This window comes from Taeniopygia guttata, chromosome 1A (genome assembly GCF_048771995.1).
Source record: "Taeniopygia guttata chromosome 1A, bTaeGut7.mat, whole genome shotgun sequence".
NCBI lineage: Eukaryota > Metazoa > Chordata > Aves > Passeriformes > Estrildidae > Taeniopygia > Taeniopygia guttata.
The window spans coordinates 59,209,767-59,228,252 of record NC_133025.1 but is presented as its reverse complement, the minus strand read 5'-3'; positions in this window follow the sequence as shown (position 1 = coordinate 59,228,252).

Here is an 18,486-nt window from a genome sequence, read left to right as displayed (position 1 = left end):
GTCAGTTTTCCTGAGCCATGCCTCAGTTTCTCCCGGGCCCCTGAGCCGTGCCTCAGTTTTCCTGAGCCGTGCGTAAGTTTCCTCCAAGGCCCCTGACCCGTGCCTCAGTTTTCCTGAGCCGTGCCTCAGCTTGCCCTGGGTCCCTGACCCGTGCCTCAGTTTTCCTGAGCCGTGCCTCAGTTTCCCCCGGGCCCCTGAGCCGTGTCTCAGTTTCCCTGGGCCGTGGGTCAGTTTTCCTGAGCCGTGCCTCAGTTTCCCTGAGCCGTGCCTCAGTTTTCCTGAGCCGTGCCTCAGTTTCCTCCAAGGCCCCTGAGCCGTGCCTCAGTTTTCCTGAGCCGTGCCTCAATTTCTCCCCAGGCCCCTGACCTGTGCCTCAGTTTCTCTGAGCCGTGTCTCAGTTTCCCTGAGCCGTGCCTCACTTTTCCTGAGCTGTGCCTCAGTTTCCCTGAGCCGTGCCTCAGTTTTCCTGAGCCGTGCCTCAGTTTCCTCCAAGGCCCCTGAGCCGTGCCTCAGTGTTCCTGAGCCGTGCCTCAGTTTCCCCTGAGCCCCTGAGCCGTGCCTCAGTTTTCCTGAGCCGTGTCTCATTTTCCCTGGGCCGTGCCTCAGTGTTCCTGAGCCGTGCCTCAGTTTCCCCCGGGCCCCTGAGCCGTGCCTCAGTCTTCCTGAGCCGTGCGTAAGTTTCCTCCAAGGCCCCTGAGCCGTGCGTCAGTTTTCCTGAACCATGCCTCAGTTTCCCCCGGGCCCCTGAGCCGTGCCTCAGTTTTCCTGAGCCGTGCGTAAGTTTCCTCCAAGGCCCCTGAGCCGTGCCTCAGTTTTCCTGAGCCGTGCCTCAGCTTGCCCTGGGTCCCTGACCCGTGCCTCAGTTTTCCTGAGCCGTGCCTCAGTTTCCCCCGGTCACCTGAGCCGTGTCTCAGTTTCCCTGGGCCGTGGGTCAGTTTTCCTGAGCCGTGCCTCAGTTTCCCTGAGCCGTGCCTCAGTTTTCCTGAGCCGTGCCTCAGTTTCCTCCAAGGCCCCTGAGCCGTGCCTCAGTTTTCCTGAGCCGTGCCTCAATTTCTCCCCAGGCCCCTGACCTGTGCCTCAGTTTCTCTGAGCCGTGTCTCAGTTTCCCTGAGCCGTGCCTCACTTTTCCTGAGCTGTGCCTCAGATTACCTGGGCTGTGGTTTAGTTTTCCTGAGCCGTGCCTCAGTGTTCCTGAGCCGTGCCTCAGTTTCCCCTGAGGCCCTGAGCCGTGCCTCAGTTTTCCTGAGCCGTGTCTCATTTTCCCTGGGCCGTGCCTCATTGTTCCTGAGCCGTGCCTCAGTTTCCCCCGGGCCCCTGAGCCGTGCCTCAGTTTTCCTGAGCATTGCCTCTGTTTCCCTGAGACGTGCCTATGTTTCCCTGGGCTGTGCCTCCATTTTCCTGAGCCGTGCCTCAGTTTACTCCAAGGCCCCTGAGCCGTGCCTCAGTTTTCCTTAGCCGTGCCTCAGTTTGCCCCCAGGCCCCTGAGCTGTGCCTCAGTTTTCCGGAGCCGTGCTTCAGTTTCCGCCTAGGCCCCTGACCTGTGCCTCAATGTTCCTGAGCCGTGGCTCAGTTTACCTGAGCCGTGCCTCAGTTTTCCTGAGCTGTGCCTCAGTTTCCGTGGGCTGTGCTTCAGTTTTCCTAAACCGTGCCTCAGTTTCTCTGGGCCGTGTTTCAGTTCTCCTGAGCCGTGCCTCAGTTTCCCCTGGGCCCCTGAGCCGTGCCTCAGTTTTCCTGAGCCGTGCCTCAGGTTCTCTGAGCCGTGACTTAGTTTTCCTGAGCCGTGCCTCAGTTTCCTCCCAGGCCCCTGAGCAATGCCTCAGTTTTCCTGAGCCGTGCTTTAGTTTCCCTGAGCCGTGCCTCAGTTTTCCTGAGCCGTGCCTCAGTTTCCCCCGGGTCCATGAGCCGTGCCTCAGTTTTCCTGAGCTGTGCCTCAGTTTCCTCCAACGCCCCTGAGCCATGCCTCAGTTTTCCTGAGCCGTGTCTCAGTTTCCCTGAGCCGTGCCTCAGTTTTCCTGAGCCGTGCCTCAGTTTCCTCCCAGGCCCCTGGGCTGTGCCTCATTTTACCTGAGCCGTGCCTCAGTTTCCCCCCAGGTCCCTGACCAGTGCCTCAGTTTTTCCGAGCCGTGCCTCAGTTTCCCTGAGCCGTGCCTCAGTCTGCCTGAGCCCTGCGTCAGATTTCCTGGGCTGTGCTTCAGTTCTCCTGAGCCTTGCCTCAGTTTCCCTGTTCCGTGTGTCAGTTTTCCTGAGCCGTGCCTCAGTTTCCCCCGGGCCCCTGAGCCGTGCCTCAGTTTTCGTGATCCATGCCTAAGTTTCCCTGAGCCATGCCTCAGTTTTCCTGAGCCATGCCTCAGTTTCCTCCCAGGCCCCTGAGCCGTGCCTCAGTTTTTCTGAGCCGTGCCGCAGTTTCCGTGGTCCGTGCTTCAGTTTTCCTGAGCAGTGCCTCAGTTTTCCCCAACCCCCTGAGCCGTGCCTCACTTTTCCTGAGCCGTGCCTCAGTTTCCCTGAGCCGTGCCTCAATTTTCCTGAGCCGTGCCTCAGTTTCCCTGCTCCGTGCCTCAGTTTTCCTGAGCCGTGCCTCAGTTTCCCTGAGCCGTGCCTCATTTTCCCTGAGCCGTGCCTCAGTTTGCCTGAGCCGTGCCTCACTTTTCTCCCAGGCCCCTGAGCCGTGTCTCAGTTTTCCTGAGCCGTGCCTCAGTTTTCCAGAGCCGTGCCTCAGTTTCCCTGGGCTGTGCTTCAGATTTCCTGAGCCGTGCCTCGATTTCCCCCGGGCCCCTGAACCGTGCCTGAGTTTTCCTGAGGCGTGCCTCAGTTTCCGTGAACCGTGCCTCAGTTTTCCTGAGCTGTTCCTCAGTTTGCTCCAACGTCCCTGAGCCGTGCCTCAGTGTTCCTGAGCTGTGCCTCAGTTTCCCCCGGGTCCATGAGCCGTGCCTCAGTTTTCCTGAGCCGTGCCTCAGTTTCCCCCAACGCCCCTGAGCCATGCCTCAGTTTTCCTGAGCCGTGGCTCTGTTTCCCTGAGTTGTGCCTCAGTTTCCCTGAGACGTGCCTCAATGTCTCCCCAGGCCTCTGACCTGTGCCTCAGTTTCCCTGACCCGTGCCTCAGTTTCCCTGAGCCGTGCCTCAGTTTTCCTGAGCTGTGCCTCAGTTTCCCGTGGCTGTGCTTCAGTTTTCCTGAGCCGTGCCTCAGTCTTCCTGAGCCGTGCGTAAGTTTCCTCCAAGGCCCCTGAGCCGTGCGTCAGTTTTCCTGAGCCATGCCTCAGTTTCTCCCGGGCCCCTGAGCCGTGCCTCAGTTTTCCTGAGCCGTGCGTAAGTTTCCTCCAAGGCCCCTGACCCGTGCCTCAGTTTTCCTGAGCCGTGCCTCAGCTTGCCCTGGGTCCCTGACCCGTGCCTCAGTTTTCCTGAGCCGTGCCTCAGTTTCCCCCGGGCCCCTGAGCCGTGTCTCAGTTTCCCTGGGCCGTGGGTCAGTTTTCCTGAGCCGTGCCTCAGTTTCCCTGAGCCGTGCCTCAGTTTTCCTGAGCCGTGCCTCAGTTTCCTCCAAGGCCCCTGAGCCGTGCCTCAGTTTTCCTGAGCCGTGCCTCAATTTCTCCCCAGGCCCCTGACCTGTGCCTCAGTTTCTCTGAGCCGTGTCTCAGTTTCCCTGAGCCGTGCCTCACTTTTCCTGAGCTGTGCCTCAGTTTCCCTGAGCCGTGCCTCAGTTTTCCTGAGCCGTGCCTCAGTTTCCTCCAAGGCCCCTGAGCCGTGCCTCAGTGTTCCTGAGCCGTGCCTCAGTTTCCCCTGAGCCCCTGAGCCGTGCCTCAGTTTTCCTGAGCCGTGTCTCATTTTCCCTGGGCCGTGCCTCAGTGTTCCTGAGCCGTGCCTCAGTTTCCCCCGGGCCCCTGAGCCGTGCCTCAGTTTTCCTGAGCATTGCCTCTGTTTCCCTGAGACGTGCCTATGTTTCCCTGGGCTGTGCCTCCATTTTCCTGAGCCGTGCCTCAGTTTACTCCAAGGCCCCTGAGCCGTGCCTCAGTTTTCCTTAGCCGTGCCTCAGTTTCCTCCCAGGCCCCTGAGCAATGCCTCAGTTTTCCTGAGCTGTGCTTTAGTTTCCCTGAGCCGTGCCTCAGTTTTCCTGAGCCGTGCCTCAGTTTCCCCCGGGTCCATGAGCCGTGCCTCAGTTTTCCTGAGCTGTGCCTCAGTTTCCTCCAACGCCCCTGAGCCATGCCTCAGTTTTCCTGAGCCGTGGCTCTGTTTCCCTGAGCCGTGCCTCAGTTTTCCTGAGCCATGCCTCAGTTTCCTCCCAGGCCCCTGAGCGCTGCCCCAGTATTCCTGAGTCGTTCCTCAGTTTTCCTGAGCCGTGCCTCAGTTTCCCTGATCCGTGCCTCAGTTTCCCCCCAGGCCCCTGACCCGTGCCTCAGTTTTCCTGAGCCGTGCCTCAGTTTTCCCCAGGCCCCTGAGCCGTGCGTCAGTTTTCCTGAGCCGTGCCTCAGTTTCCCTGGGCCGTGCCTCAGTTTCCCTGAGCCGTGCCTCAGTTTTCCTGAGCCGTGCCTCAGTTTCCGTGGGCTGTGCCTCAGTTTTCCTGAGCCGTGCCTCAGTTTCCTCCAAGGCCCCTGAGCCGTGCCTCAGTTTTCCTGAGCCGTGCCTCAGTTTCCCTGATCCGTGCCTCAGTTTTCCCCCAGGCCCCTGACCCGTGCCTCAGTTTTCCTGAGCCGTGTCTCAGTTTCCCTGAGCCGTGCCTCACTTTTCCTGAGCTGTGCCTCAGATTACCTGGGCTGTGGTTTAGTTTCCCTGATCCGTGCCTCAGTTTTCCCCGGGCCCCTGAGCCGTGCCTCAGTTTTCCTGAGCCGTGCCTCAGTCTTCCTGAGCCGTGCGTAAGTTTCCTCCAAGGCCCCTGAGCCGTGCGTCAGTTTTCCTGAACCATGCCTCAGTTTCCCCCGGGCCCCTGAGCCGTGCCTCAGTTTTCCTGAGCCGTGCGTAAGTTTCCTCCAAGGCCCCTGAGCCGTGCCTCAGTTTTCCTGAGCCGTGCCTCAGCTTGCCCTGGGTCCCTGACCCGTGCCTCAGTTTTCCTGAGCCGTGCCTCAGTTTCCCCCGGTCACCTGAGCCGTGTCTCAGTTTCCCTGGGCCGTGGGTCAGTTTTCCTGAGCCGTGCCTCAGTTTCCCTGAGCCGTGCCTCAGTTTTCCTGAGCCGTGCCTCAGTTTCCTCCAAGGCCCCTGAGCCGTGCCTCAGTTTTCCTGAGCCGTGCCTCAATTTCTCCCCAGGCCCCTGACCTGTGCCTCAGTTTCTCTGAGCCGTGTCTCAGTTTCCCTGAGCCGTGCCTCACTTTTCCTGAGCTGTGCCTCAGATTACCTGGGCTGTGGTTTAGTTTTCCTGAGCCGCGCCTCAGTGTTCCTGAGCCGTGCCTCAGTTTCCCCTGAGGCCCTGAGCCGTGCCTCAGTTTTCCTGAGCCGTGTCTCATTTTCCCTGGGCCGTGCCTCAGTGTTTCTGAGCCGTGCCTCAGTTTCCCCCGGGCCCCTGAGCCGTGCCTCAGTTTTCCTGAGCATTGCCTCTGTTTCCCTGAGACGTGCCTATGTTTCCCTGGGCTGTGCCTCCATTTTCCTGAGCCGTGCCTCAGTTTACTCCAAGGCCCCTGAGCCGTGCCTCAGTTTTCCTTAGCCGTGCCTCAGTTTGCCCCCAGGCCCCTGAGCTGTGCCTCAGTTTTCCGGAGCCGTGCTTCAGTTTCCGCCTAGGCCCCTGACCTGTGCCTCAATGTTCCTGAGCCGTGGCTCAGTTTACCTGAGCCGTGCCTCAGTTTTCCTGAGCTGTGCCTCAGTTTCCGTGGGCTGTGCTTCAGTTTTCCTAAACCGTGCCTCAGTTTCTCTGGGCCGTGTTTCAGTTCTCCTGAGCCGTGCCTCAGTTTCCCCTGGGCCCCTGAGCCGTGCCTCAGTTTTCCTGAGCCGTGCCTCAGTTTCCGTGGGCTGTGCCTCAGTTTTCCTGAGCCGTGCCTCAGTTTCCTCCCAGGCCCCTGAGCAATGCCTCAGTTTTCCTGAGCCGTGCTTTAGTTTCCCTGAGCCGTGCCTCAGTTTTCCTGAGCCGTGCCTCAGTTTCCCCCGGGTCCATGAGCCGTGCCTCAGTTTTCCTGAGCTGTGCCTCAGTTTCCTCCAACGCCCCTGAGCCATGCCTCAGTTTTCCTGAGCCGTGGCTCTGTTTCCCTGAGCCGTGCCTCAGTTTTCCTGAGCCGTGCCTCAGTTTCCTCCCAGGCCCCTGGGCTGTGCCTCATTTTACCTGAGCCGTGCCTCAGTTTCCCCCCAGGTCCCTGACCAGTGCCTCAGTTTTTCCGAGCCGTGCCTCAGTTTCCCTGAGCCGTGCCTCAGTCTGCCTGAGCCCTGCGTCAGATTTCCTGGGCTGTGCTTCAGTTCTCCTGAGCCTTGCCTCAGTTTCCCTGTTCCGTGTGTCAGTTTTCCTGAGCCGTGCCTCAGTTTCCCCCGGGCCCCTGAGCCGTGCCTCAGTTTCCGTGATCCATGCCTAAGTTTCCCTGAGCCATGCCTCAGTTTTCCTGAGCCATGCCTCAGTTTCCTCCCAGGCCCCTGAGCCGTGCCTCAGTTTTTCTGAGCCGTGCCGCAGTTTCCGTGGTCCGTGCTTCAGTTTTCCTGAGCAGTGCCTCAGTTTTCCCCAACCCCCTGAGCCGTGCCTCACTTTTCCTGAGCCGTGCCTCAGTTTCCCTGAGCCGTGCCTCAATTTTCCTGAGCCGTGCCTCAGTTTCCCTGCTCCGTGCCTCAGTTTTCCTGAGCCATGCCTCAGTTTCCCTGAGCCGTGCCTCATTTTCCCTGAGCCGTGCCTCAGTTTGCCTGAGCCGTGCCTCACTTTTCTCCCAGGCCCCTGAGCCGTGTCTCAGTTTTCCTGAGCCGTGCCTCAGTTTTCCAGAGCCGTGCCTCAGTTTCCCTGGGCTGTGCTTCAGATTTCCTGAGCCGTGCCTCGATTTCCCCCGGGCCCCTGAACCGTGCCTGAGTTTTCCTGAGGCGTGCCTCAGTTTCCGTGAACCGTGCCTCAGTTTTCCTGAGCTGTTCCTCAGTTTGCTCCAACGTCCCTGAGCCGTGCCTCAGTGTTCCTGAGCTGTGCCTCAGTTTCCCCCGGGTCCATGAGCCGTGCCTCAGTTTTCCTGAGCCGTGCCTCAGTTTCCCCCAACGCCCCTGAGCCATGCCTCAGTTTTCCTGAGCCGTGGCTCTGTTTCCCTGAGTTGTGCCTCAGTTTTCCTGAGCTGTGCCTCAGTTTTCCTGAGCTGTGCCTCAGTTTCCCGTGGCTGTGCTTCAGTTTTCCTGAGCCGTGCCTCAGTCTTCCTGAGCCGTGCGTAAGTTTCCTCCAAGGCCCCTGAGCCGTGCGTCAGTTTTCCTGAGCCATGCCTCAGTTTCTCCCGGGCCCCTGAGCCGTGCCTCAGTTTTCCTGAGCCGTGCGTAAGTTTCCTCCAAGGCCCCTAACCCGTGCCTCAGTTTTCCTGAGCCGTGCCTCAGCTTGCCCTGGGTCCCTGACCCGTGCCTCAGTTTTCCTGAGCCGTGCCTCAGTTTCCCCCGGGCCCCTGAGCCGTGTCTCAGTTTCCCTGGGCCGTGGGTCAGTTTTCCTGAGCCGTGCCTCAGTTTCCCTGAGCCGTGCCTCAGTTTTCCTGAGCCGTGCCTCAGTTTCCTCCAAGGCCCCTGAGCCGTGCCTCAGTTTTCCTGAGCCGTGCCTCAATTTCTCCCCAGGCCCCTGACCTGTGCCTCAGTTTCTCTGAGCCGTGTCTCAGTTTCCCTGAGCCGTGCCTCACTTTTCCTGAGCTGTGCCTCAGTTTCCCTGAGCCGTGCCTCAGTTTTCCTGAGCCGTGCCTCAGTTTCCTCCAAGGCCCCTGAGCCGTGCCTCAGTGTTCCTGAGCCGTGCCTCAGTTTCCCCTGAGCCCCTGAGCCGTGCCTCAGTTTTCCTGAGCCGTGTCTCATTTTCCCTGGGCCGTGCCTCAGTGTTCCTGAGCCGTGCCTCAGTTTCCCCCGGGCCCCTGAGCCGTGCCTCAGTTTTCCTGAGCATTGCCTCTGTTTCCCTGAGACGTGCCTATGTTTCCCTGGGCTGTGCCTCCATTTTCCTGAGCCGTGCCTCAGTTTACTCCAAGGCCCCTGAGCCGTGCCTCAGTTTTCCTTAGCCGTGCCTCAGTTTCCTCCCAGGCCCCTGAGCAATGCCTCAGTTTTCCTGAGCCCTGCTTTAGTTTCCCTGAGCCGTGCCTCAGATTTCCTGAGCCGTGCCTCGATTTCCCCCGGGCCCCTGAACTGTGCCTGAGTTTTCCTTAGCCGTGCCTCAGTTTCCCCCATGGTCCCTGAGCCATGCCTCAGTTTTCCTGAGCCGTGCCTGTGTTTCCCTGAGCCGTGCCTCAGTTTTCCTGAGGCGTGCCTCAGTTTCCGTGAACCGTGCCTCAGTTTTCCTGAGCTGTTCCTCAGTTTGCTCCAACGTCCCTGAGCCGTGCCTCAGTGTTCCTGAGCCGTGCCTCAGTTTCCCCCGGGTCCATGAGCCGTGCCTCAGTTTTCCTGAGCCGTGCCTCAGTTTCCCCCAACGCCCCTGAGCCATGCCTCAGTTTTCCTGAGCCGTGGCTCTGTTTCCCTGAGTTGTGCCTCAGTTTCCCTGAGCCGTGCCTCAATGTCTCCCCAGGCCTCTGACCTGTGTATCAGTTTCCCTGAGCCGTGCCTCAGTTTCCCTGAGCCGTGCCTCACTTTTCCTGAGCCGTGCCTCAGTTTCCCTGGGCCGTGGGTCACTTTTCCTGAGCCGTGCCTCAGTTTCCCTGAGCCGTGCCTCAGTTTTCCTGACCCGTGGCTCAGTTTCCCCACAGGCCCCTGATCCGTGCTCAGTTTTCCTGAGCCGTGCCTCAATTTCTCCCCAGGCCCCTGACCTGTGCCTCAGTTTCTCTGAGCCGTGTCTCAGTTTCCCTGAGCCATGCCTCAGTTTCCCTGAGCCGTGCCTCAGTTTCCCTAGGCTGTGACACAGTTTCCCTCAGCCGTGCCTCAGTTTTCCTGAGCCGTGCCTCAGTTTACGTGGGCCGTGCCTCAGATTTCCTGAGCCGTGCGTAAGTTTCCTCCAAGGCCCCTGAGCCATGCCTCAGTTTTCCTGAGCCGTGCCTCAGTTTCCCCCGGGCCCCTGAGCCGTGCCTCAGTTTGCTTGAGCTGTGCCTCAGTTTCCTCCAAGGCCCCTGAGCCGAGCCTCAGTTTTCCTGAGCCGTGCCTCAGTTTGCCCCGGGCCCCTGAGCCGTGCCTCAGTTTTCCTGAGCCGTGCCTCAGGTTCCTCCAAGGCCCCTGAGTCGTGCCTCAGTTTTCCTGGCCTGTGCCTCAGTTTTCCTGAGCCGTGCCTCAGTTTCCTCCAAGGCCCCTGAGCGATGCCTCAGTATTCCTGAGCCGTGCCTCAGTTTTCTTGAGCCGTGCCTCAGTTTCCCTAGGCCGTGACTCAGTTTCCCTGAGCCGTGCCTCAGTCTTCCTGAGCCGTGCGTAAGTTTCCTCCAAGGCCCCTGAGCCGTGCGTCAGTTTTCCTGAACCATGCCTCAGTTTCCCCCGGGCCCCTGAGCCGTGCCTCAGTTTTCCTGAGCCGTGCGTAAGTTTCCTCCAAGGCCCCTGAGCCGTGCCTCAGTTTTCCTGAGCCGTGCCTCAGCTTGCCCTGGGTCCCTGACCCGTGCCTCAGTTTTCCTGAGCCGTGCCTCAGTTTCCCCCGGTCACCTGAGCCGTGTCTCAGTTTCCCTGGGCCGTGGGTCAGTTTTCCTGAGCCGTGCCTCAGTTTCCCTGAGCCGTGCCTCAGTTTTCCTGAGCCGTGCCTCAGTTTCCTCCAAGGCCCCTGAGCCGTGCCTCAGTTTTCCTGAGCCGTGCCTCAATTTCTCCCCAGGCCCCTGACCTGTGCCTCAGTTTCTCTGAGCCGTGTCTCAGTTTCCCTGAGCCGTGCCTCACTTTTCCTGAGCTGTGCCTCAGATTACCTGGGCTGTGGTTTAGTTTTCCTGAGCCGTGCCTCAGTGTTCCTGAGCCGTGCCTCAGTTTCCCCCGGGCCCCTGAGCCGTGCCTCAGTTTTCCTGAGCATTGCCTCTGTTTCCCTGAGACGTGCCTATGTTTCCCTGGGCTGTGCCTCCATTTTCCTGAGCCGTGCCTCAGTTTACTCCAAGGCCCCTGAGCCGTGCCTCAGTTTTCCTTAGCCGTGCCTCAGTGTTCCTGAGCCGTGCCTCACTTTTCCTGAGCTGTGCCTCAGTTTCCCTGAGCCGTGCCTCAGTGTTCCTGAGCTGTGCCTCAGTTTCCCCTGAGCCCCTGAGCCGTGCCTCAGTTTTCCTGAGCCGTGTCTCATTTTCCCTGGGCCGTGCCTCAGTGTTCCTGAGCCGTGCCTCAGTTTCCCCCGGGCCCCTGAGCCGTGCCTCAGTTTTCCTGAGCATTGCCTCTGTTTCCCTGAGACGTGCCTATGTTTCCCTGGGCTGTGCCTCCATTTTCCTGAGCCGTGCCTCAGTTTACTCCAAGGCCCCTGAGCCGTGCCTCAGTTTTCCTTAGCCGTGCCTCAGTTTCCTCCCAGGCCCCTGAGCAATGCCTCAGTTTTCCTGAGCCGTGCTTTAGTTTCCCTGAGCCGTGCCTCAGTTTTCCGGAGCCGTGCCTCAGTTTCCCCCGGGTCCATGAGCCGTGCCTCAGTTTTCCTGAGCTGTGCCTCAGTTTCCTCCAACGCCCCTGAGCCATGCCTCAGTTTTCCTGAGCCGTGGCTCTGTTTCCCTGAGCCGTGCCTCAGTTTTCCTGAGCCGTGCCTCAGTTTCCTCCCAGGCCCCTGAGCGCTGCCCCAGTATTCCTGAGTCGTTCCTCAGTTTTCCTGAGCCGTGCCTCAGTTTCCCTGATCCGTGCCTCAGTTTCCCCCCAGGCCCCTGACCCGTGCCTCAGTTTTCCTGAGCCGTGCCTCAGTTTTCCCCGGGCCCCTGAGCCGTGCGTCAGTTTTCCTGAGCCGTGCCTCAGTTTCCCTGGGCCGTGCCTCAGTTTCCCTGAGCCGTGCCTCAGTTTTCCTGAGCCGTGCCTCAGTTTCCGTGGGCTGTGCCTCAGTTTTCCTGAGCCGTGCCTCAGTTTCCTCCAAGGACCCTGAGCCGTGCCTCAGTTTTGCTGAGCCGTGCCTCAGTTTCCTCCCAGGCCCCTGAGCGCTGCCCCAGTATTCCTGAGTCGTTCCTCAGTTTTCCTGAGCCGTGCCTCAGTTTCCCTGATCCGTGCCTCAGTTTCCCCCCAGGCCCCTGACCCGTGCCTCAGTTTTCCTGAGCCGTGCCTCAGTTTTCCCCGGGCCCCTCAGCCGTGCCTCAGTTTTCCTGAGCCGTGCCTCAGTTTCCGTGGGCTGTGCCTCAGTTTTCCTGAGCCGTGCCTCAGTTTCCTCCAAGGCCCCTGAGCCGTGCCTCAGTTTTCCTGAGCCGTGCCTCAGTTTTCCTGAGCCGCGCCTCAGTGTCCCCCCAGGCCCCTGGGCTGTGCCTCATTTTACCTGAGCCGTGCCTCAGTTTCCCCCCAGGTCCCTGACCAGTGCCTCAGTTTTTCCGAGCCGTGCCTCAGTTTCCCTGAGCCGTGCCTCAGTCTGCCTGAGCCCTGCGTCAGATTTCCTGGGCTGTGCTTCAGTTCTCCTGAGCCTTGCCTCAGTTTCCCTGTTCCGTGCGTCAGTTTTCCTGAGCTGTGCCTCAGTTTCCCCCGGGCCCCTGAGCCGTGCCTCAGTTTTCGTGATCCATGCCTAAGTTTCTCTGAGCCATGCCTCAGTTTTCCTGAGCCATGCCTCAGTTTCCTCCCAGGCCCCTGAGCCGTGCCTCAGTTTTTCTGAGCCGTGCCGCAGTTTCCGTGGTCCGTGCTTCAGTTTTCCTGAGCAGTGCCTCAGTTTCCCTGAGCCGTGCCTCATTTTCCCTGAGCCGTGCCTCAGTTTTCCTTAGCCGTGCCTCAGTTTCCTCCCAGGCCCCTGAGCAATGCCTCAGTTTTCCTGAGCCGTGCTTTAGTTTCCCTGAGCCGTGCCTCAGTTTTCCTGAGCCGTGCCTCAGTTTCCCCCGGGTCCATGAGCCGTGCCTCAGTTTTCCTGAGCTGTGCCTCAGTTTCCTCCAACGCCCCTGAGCCATGCCTCAGTTTTCCTGAGCCGTGGCTCTGTTTCCCTGAGCCGTGCCTCAGTTTTCCTGAGCCGTGCCTCAGTTTCCTCCCAGGCCCCTGAGCGCTGCCCCAGTATTCCTGAGTCGTTCCTCAGTTTTCCTGAGCCGTGCCTCAGTTTCCCTGATCCGTGCCTCAGTTTCCCCCCAGGCCCCTGACCCGTGCCTCAGTTTTCCTGAGCCGTGCCTCAGTTTTCCCCGGGCCCCTGAGCCGTGCGTCAGTTTTCCTGAGCCGTGCCTCAGTTTCCCTGGGCCGTGCCTCAGTTTCCCTGAGCCGTGCCTCAGTTTTCCTGAGCCGTGCCTCAGTTTCCGTGGGCTGTGCCTCAGTTTTCCTGAGCCGTGCCTCAGTTTCCTCCAAGGCCCCTGAGCCGTGCCTCAGTTTTCCTGAGCCGTGCCTCAGTTTCCTCCCAGGCCCCTGAGCAATGCCTCAGTTTTCCTGAGCCGTGCTTTAGTTTCCCTGAGCCGTGCCTCAGTTTTCCGGAGCCGTGCCTCAGTTTCCCCCAGGCCCCTGACCCGTGCCTCAGTTTTCCTGAGCCGTGCCTCAGTTTTCCCCGGGCCCCTCAGTCCTGCCTCAGTTTTCCTGAGCCGTGCCTCAGTTTCCGTGGGCTGTGCCTCAGTTTTCCTGAGCCGTGCCTCAGTTTTCCTGAGCCGCGCCTCAGTGTCCCCCCAGGCCCCTGGGCTGTGCCTCATTTTACCTGAGCCGTGCCTCAGTTTCCCCCCAGGTCCCTGACCAGTGCCTCAGTTTTTCCGAGCCGTGCCTCAGTTTCCCTGAGCCGTGCCTCAGTCTGCCTGAGCCGTGCGTCAGATTTCCTGGGCTGTGCTTCAGTTCTCCTGAGCCTTGCCTCAGTTTCCCTGTTCCGTGCGTCAGTTTTCCTGAGCTGTGCCTCAGTTTCCCCCGGGCCCCTGAGCCGTGCCTCAGTTTTCGTGATCCATGCCTAAGTTTCCCTGAGCCATGCCTCAGTTTTCCTGAGCCATGCCTCAGTTTCCTCCCAGGCCCCTGAGCCGTGCCTCAGTTTTTCTGAGCCGTGCCGCAGTTTCCGTGGTCCGTGCTTCAGTTTTCCTGAGCAGTGCCTCAGTTTCCCCCGGGTCCATGAGCCGTGCCTCACTTTTCCTGAGCCGTGCCTCAGTTTCCCTGCTCCGTGCCTCAGTTTTCCTGAGCCATGCCTCAGTTTCCCTGAGCCGTGCCTCATTTTCCCTGAGCCGTGCCTCAGTTTGCCTGAGCCGTGCCTCACTTTTCTCCCAGGCCCCTGAGCCGTGTCTCAGTTTTCCTGAGCCGTGTCTCAGTTTCCCTGAGCCATGCCTCAGTTTCCCTGAGCCGTGCCTAAGTTTCCCTAGGCCGTGACACAGTTTCCCTCAGCCGTGCCTCAGTTTTCCTGAGCCGTGCCTCAGTTTCCGTGGGCCGTGCCTCAGATTTCCTGAGCCGTGCCTCAGTTTCCCCCGGGCCCCTGAGCCGTGCCTCAGTTTGCCTGAGCCGTGCCTCAGTTTCCTCCAAGGCCCCTGAGCCGTGCCTCAGTTTTCCTGAGCCGTGCCTCAGTTTGCCCTGGGTCCCTGAGCCGTGCCTCAGTTTTCCTGAGCCGTGCCTCAGTTTGCCCCGGGCCCCTGAGCCGTGCCTCAGTTTTCCTGAGCCGTGCCTCAGGTTCCTCCAAGGCCCCTGAGTCGTGCCTCAGTTTTCCTGGCCTGTGCCTCAGTTTTCCTGAGCCGTGCCTCAGTTTCCTCCAAGGCCCCTGAGCGGTGCCTCAGTATTCCTGAGCCGTGCCTCAGTTTTCTTGAGCCGTGCCTCAGTTTCCCTAGGCCGTGACTCAGTTTCCCTGAGCCGTGCCTCAGTCTTCCTGAGCCGTGCGTAAGTTTCCTCCAAGGCCCCTGAGCCGTGCGTCAGTTTTCCTGAACCATGCCTCAGTTTCCCCCGGGCCCCTGAGCCGTGCCTCAGTTTTCCTGAGCCGTGCGTAAGTTTCCTCCAAGGCCCCTGAGCCGTGCCTCAGTTTTCCTGAGCCGTGCCTCAGCTTGCCCTGGGTCCCTGACCCGTGCCTCAGTTTTCCTGAGCCGTGCCTCAGTTTCCCCCGGGCCCCTGAGCCGTGTCTCAGTTTCCCTGGGACGTGGGTCAGTGTTCCTGAGCCGTGCCTCAGTTTCCCCTGAGCCCCTGAGCCGTGCCTCAGTTTTCCTGAGCCGTGTCTCATTTTCCCTGGGCTGTGCCTCAGTGTTCCTGAGCCGTGCCTCAGTTTCCCCCGGACCCCTGAGCCGTGCCTCAGTTTTCCTGAGCATTGCCTCTGTTTCCCTGAGACGTGCCTATGTTTCCCTGGGCTGTGCCTCCATTTTCCTGAGCCGTGCCTCAGTTTACTCCAAGGCCCCTGAGCCGTGCCTCAGTTTTCCTTAGCCGTGCCTCAGTTTCCCCACAGGCCCCTGAGCTGTGCCTCAGTTTTCCGGAGCCGTGCTTCAGTTTCCGCCTAGGCTCCTGACCTGTGCCTCAATGTTCCTGAGCCGTGGCTCAGTTTACCTGAGCCGTGCCCCAGTTTTCCTGAGCTGTGCCTCAGTTTCCGTGGGCTGTGCTTCAGTTTTCCTAAACCGTGCCTCAGTTTCTCTGGGCCGTGTTTCAGTTCTCCTGAGCCGTGCCTCAGTTTCCCCTGGGCCCCTGAGCCGTGCCTCAGTTTTCCTGAGCCGTGCCTCAGGTTCTCTGAGCCGTGACTTAGTTTTCCTGAGCCGTGCCTCAGTTTCCTCCCAGGCCCCTGAGCAATGCCTCAGTTTTCCTGAGCCGTGCTTTAGTTTCCCTGAGCCGTGCCTCAGTTTTCCTGAGCCGTGCCTCAGTTTCCCCCGGGTCCATGAGCCGTGCCTCAGTTTTCCTGAGCTGTGCCTCAGTTTCCTCCAACGCCCCTGAGCCATGCCTCAGTTTTCCTGAGCCGTGGCTCTGTTTCCCTGAGCCGTGCCTCAGTTTTCCTGAGCCGTGCCTCAGTTTCCTCCCAGGCCCCTGAGCGCTGCCCCAGTATTCCTGAGTCGTTCCTCAGTTTTCCTGAGCCGTGCCTCAGTTTCCCTGATCCGTGCCTCAGTTTCCCCCCAGGCCCCTGACCCGTGCCTCAGTTTTCCTGAGCTGTGCCTCGGTTTTCCCCGGGCCCCTCAGCCGTGCCTCAGTTTTCCTGAGCCGTGCCTCAGTTTCCCTGGGCCGTGCCTCAGTTTCCCTGAGCCGTGCCTCAGTTTTCCTGAGCCGTGCCTCAGTTTCCGTGGGCTGTGCCTCAGTTTTCCTGAGCCGTGCCTCAGTGTCCCCCCAGGCCCCTGGGCTGTGCCTCATTTTACCTGAGCCGTGCCTCAGTTTCCCCCCAGGTCCCTGACCAGTGCCTCAGTTTTTCCGAGCCGTGCCTCAGTTTCCCTGAGCCGTGCCTCAGTCTGCCTGAGCCCTGCGTCAGATTTCCTGGGCTGTGCTTCAGTTCTCCTGAGCCTTGCCTCAGTTTCCCTGTTCCGTGTGTCAGTTTTCCTGAGCCGTGCCTCAGTTTCCCCCGGGCCCCTGAGCCGTGCCTCAGTTTTCGTGATCCATGCCTAAGTTTCCCTGAGCCATGCCTCAGTTTTCCTGAGCCATGCCTCAGTTTCCTCCCAGGCCCCTGAGCCGTGCCTCAGTTTTTCTGAGCCGTGCCGCAGTTTCCGTGGTCCGTGCTTCAGTTTTCCTGAGCAGTGCCTCAGTTTTCCCCAACCCCCTGAGCCGTGCCTCACTTTTCCTGAGCCGTGCCTCAGTTTCCCTGAGCCGTGCCTCAATTTTCCTGAGCCGTGCCTCAGTTTCCCTGCTCCGTGCCTCAGTTTTCCTGAGCCATGCCTCAGTTTCCCTGAGCCGTGCCTCATTTTCCCTGAGCCGTGCCTCAGTTTGCCTGAGCCGTGCCTCACTTTTCTCCCAGGCCCCTGAGCCGTGTCTCAGTTTTCCTGAGCCGTGCCTCAGTTTTCCAGAGCCGTGCCTCAGTTTCCCTGGGCTGTGCTTCAGATTTCCTGAGCCGTGCCTCGATTTCCCCCGGGCCCCTGAACCGTGCCTGAGTTTTCCTTAGCCGTGCCTCAGTTTCCCCCATGGTCCCTGAGCCATGCCTCAGTTTTCCTGAGCCGTGCCTGTGTTTCCCTGAGCCGTGCCTCAGTTTTCCTGAGGCGTGCCTCAGTTTCCGTGAACCGTGCCTCAGTTTTCCTGAGCTGTTCCTCAGTTTGCTCCAACGTCCCTGAGCCGTGCCTCAGTGTTCCTGAGCCGTGCCTCAGTTTCCCCCGGGTCCATGAGCCGTGCCTCAGTTTTCCTGAGCCGTGCCTCAGTTTCCCCCAACGCCCCTGAGCCATGCCTTAGTTTTCCTGAGCCGTGGCTCTGTTTCCCTGAGTTGTGCCTCAGTTTCCCTGAGCCGTGCCTCAGTTTCCCTGAGCCGTGCCTCAATTTTCCTGAGCTGTGCCTCAGTTTCCCGTGGCTGTGCTTCAGTCTTCCTGAGCCGTGCGTAAGTTTCCTCCAAGGCCCCTGAGCCGTGCGTCAGTTTTCCTGAGCCATGCCTCAGTTTCCCCCGGGCCCCTGAGCCGTGCCTCAGTTTTCCTGAGCCGTGCGTAAGTTTCCTCCAAGGCCCCTGAGCCGTGCCTCAGTTTTCCTGAGCTGTGCCTCAGCTTGCCCTGGGTCCCTGACCCGTGCCTCAGTTTTCCTGAGCCGTGCCTCAGTTTCCCCCGGGCCCCTGAGCCGTGTCTCAGTTTCCCTGGGCCGTGGGTCAGTTTTCCTGAGCCGTGCCTCAGTTTCCTCCAAGGCCCCTGAGCCGTGCCTCAGTTTTCCTGAGCCGTGCCTCAATTTCTCCCCAGGCCCCTGACCTGTGCCTCAGTTTCTCTGAGCCGTGTCTCAGTTTCCCTGAGGTGTGCCTCACTTTTCCTGAGCTGTGCCTCAGTTTACCTGGGCTGTGGTTTAGTTTTCCTGAGCCGTGCCTCAGTGTTCCTGAGCCGTGCCTCAGTTTCCCCTGAGCCCCTGAGCCGTGCCTCAGTTTTCCTGAGCCGTGTCTCATTTTCCCTGGGCCGTGCCTCAGTGTTCCTGAGCCGTGCCTCAGTTTCCCCGGGGCCCCTGAGCCGTGCCTCAGTTTTCCTGAGCATTGCCTCTGTTTCCCTGAGACAAGCCTATGTTTCCCTGGGCTGTGCCTCCATTTTCCTGAGCCGTGCCTCAGTTTACTCCAAGGCCCCTGAGCCGTGCCTCAGTTTTCCTTAGCCGTGCCTCAGTTTCCCCCCAGGCCCCTGAGCTGTGCCTCAGTTTTCCGGAGCCGTGCTTCAGTTTCTGCCTAGGCCCCTGACCTGTGCCTCAATGTTCCTGAGCCGTGGCTCAGTTTACCTGAGCCGTGCCTCTGTTTTCCTGAGCTGTGCCTCAGTTTCCGTGGGCTGTGCTTCAGTTTTCCTAAACCGTGCCTCAGTTTCTCTGGGCCGTGTTTCAGTTCTCCTGAGCCGTGCCTCAGTTTCCCCTGGGCCCCTGAGCCGTGCCTCAGTTTTCCTGAGCCGTGCCTCAGGTTCTCTGAGCCGTGACTTAGTTTTCCTGAGCCGTGCCTCAGTTTCCTCCCAGGCCCCTGAGCAATGCCTCAGTTTTCCTGAGCCGTGCTTTAGTTTCCCTGAGCCGTGCCTCAGTTTTCCTGAGCTGTGCCTCAGTTTCCTCCAACGCCCCTGAGCCATGCCTCAGTTTTCCTGAGCCGTGGCTCTGTTTCCCTGAGCCGTGCCTCAGTGTTCCTGAGCCGTGCCTCAGTTTCCCCCGGGCCCCTGAGCCGTGCCTCAGTTTTCCTGAGCATTGCCTCTGTTTCCCTGAGACGTGCCTATGTTTCCCTGGGCTGTGCCTCCATTTTCCTGAGCCGTGCCTCAGTTTACTCCAAGGCCCCTGAGCCGTGCCTCAGTTTTCCTTAGCCGTGCCTCAGTTTCCCCCCAGGCCCCTGAGCTGTGCCTCAGTTTTCCGGAGCCGTGCTTCAGTTTCTGCCTAGGCCCCTGACCTGTGCCTCAATGTTCCTGAGCCGTGGCTCAGTTTACCTGAGCCGTGCCTCTGTTTTCCTGAGCTGTGCCTCAGTTTCCGTGGGCTGTGCTTCAGTTTTCCTAAACCGTGCCTCAGTTTCTCTGGGCCGTGTTTCAGTTCTCCTGAGCCGTGCCTCAGTTTCCCCTGGGCCCCTGAGCCGTGCCTCAGTTTTCCTGAGCCGTGCCTCAGGTTCTCTGAGCCGTGACTTAGTTTTCCTGAGCCGTGCCTCAGTTTCCTCCCAGGCCCCTGAGCAATGCCTCAGTTTTCCTGAGCCGTGCTTTAGTTTCCCTGAGCCGTGCCTCAGTTTTCCTGAGCCGTGCCTCAGTTTCCCCCGGGTCCATGAGCCGTGCCTCAGTTTTCCTGAGCTGTGCCTCAGTTTCCTCCAACGCCCCTGAGCCATGCCTCAGTTTTCCTGAGCCGTGGCTCTGTTTCCCTGAGCCGTGCCTCAGTTTTCCTGAGCCGTGCCTCAGT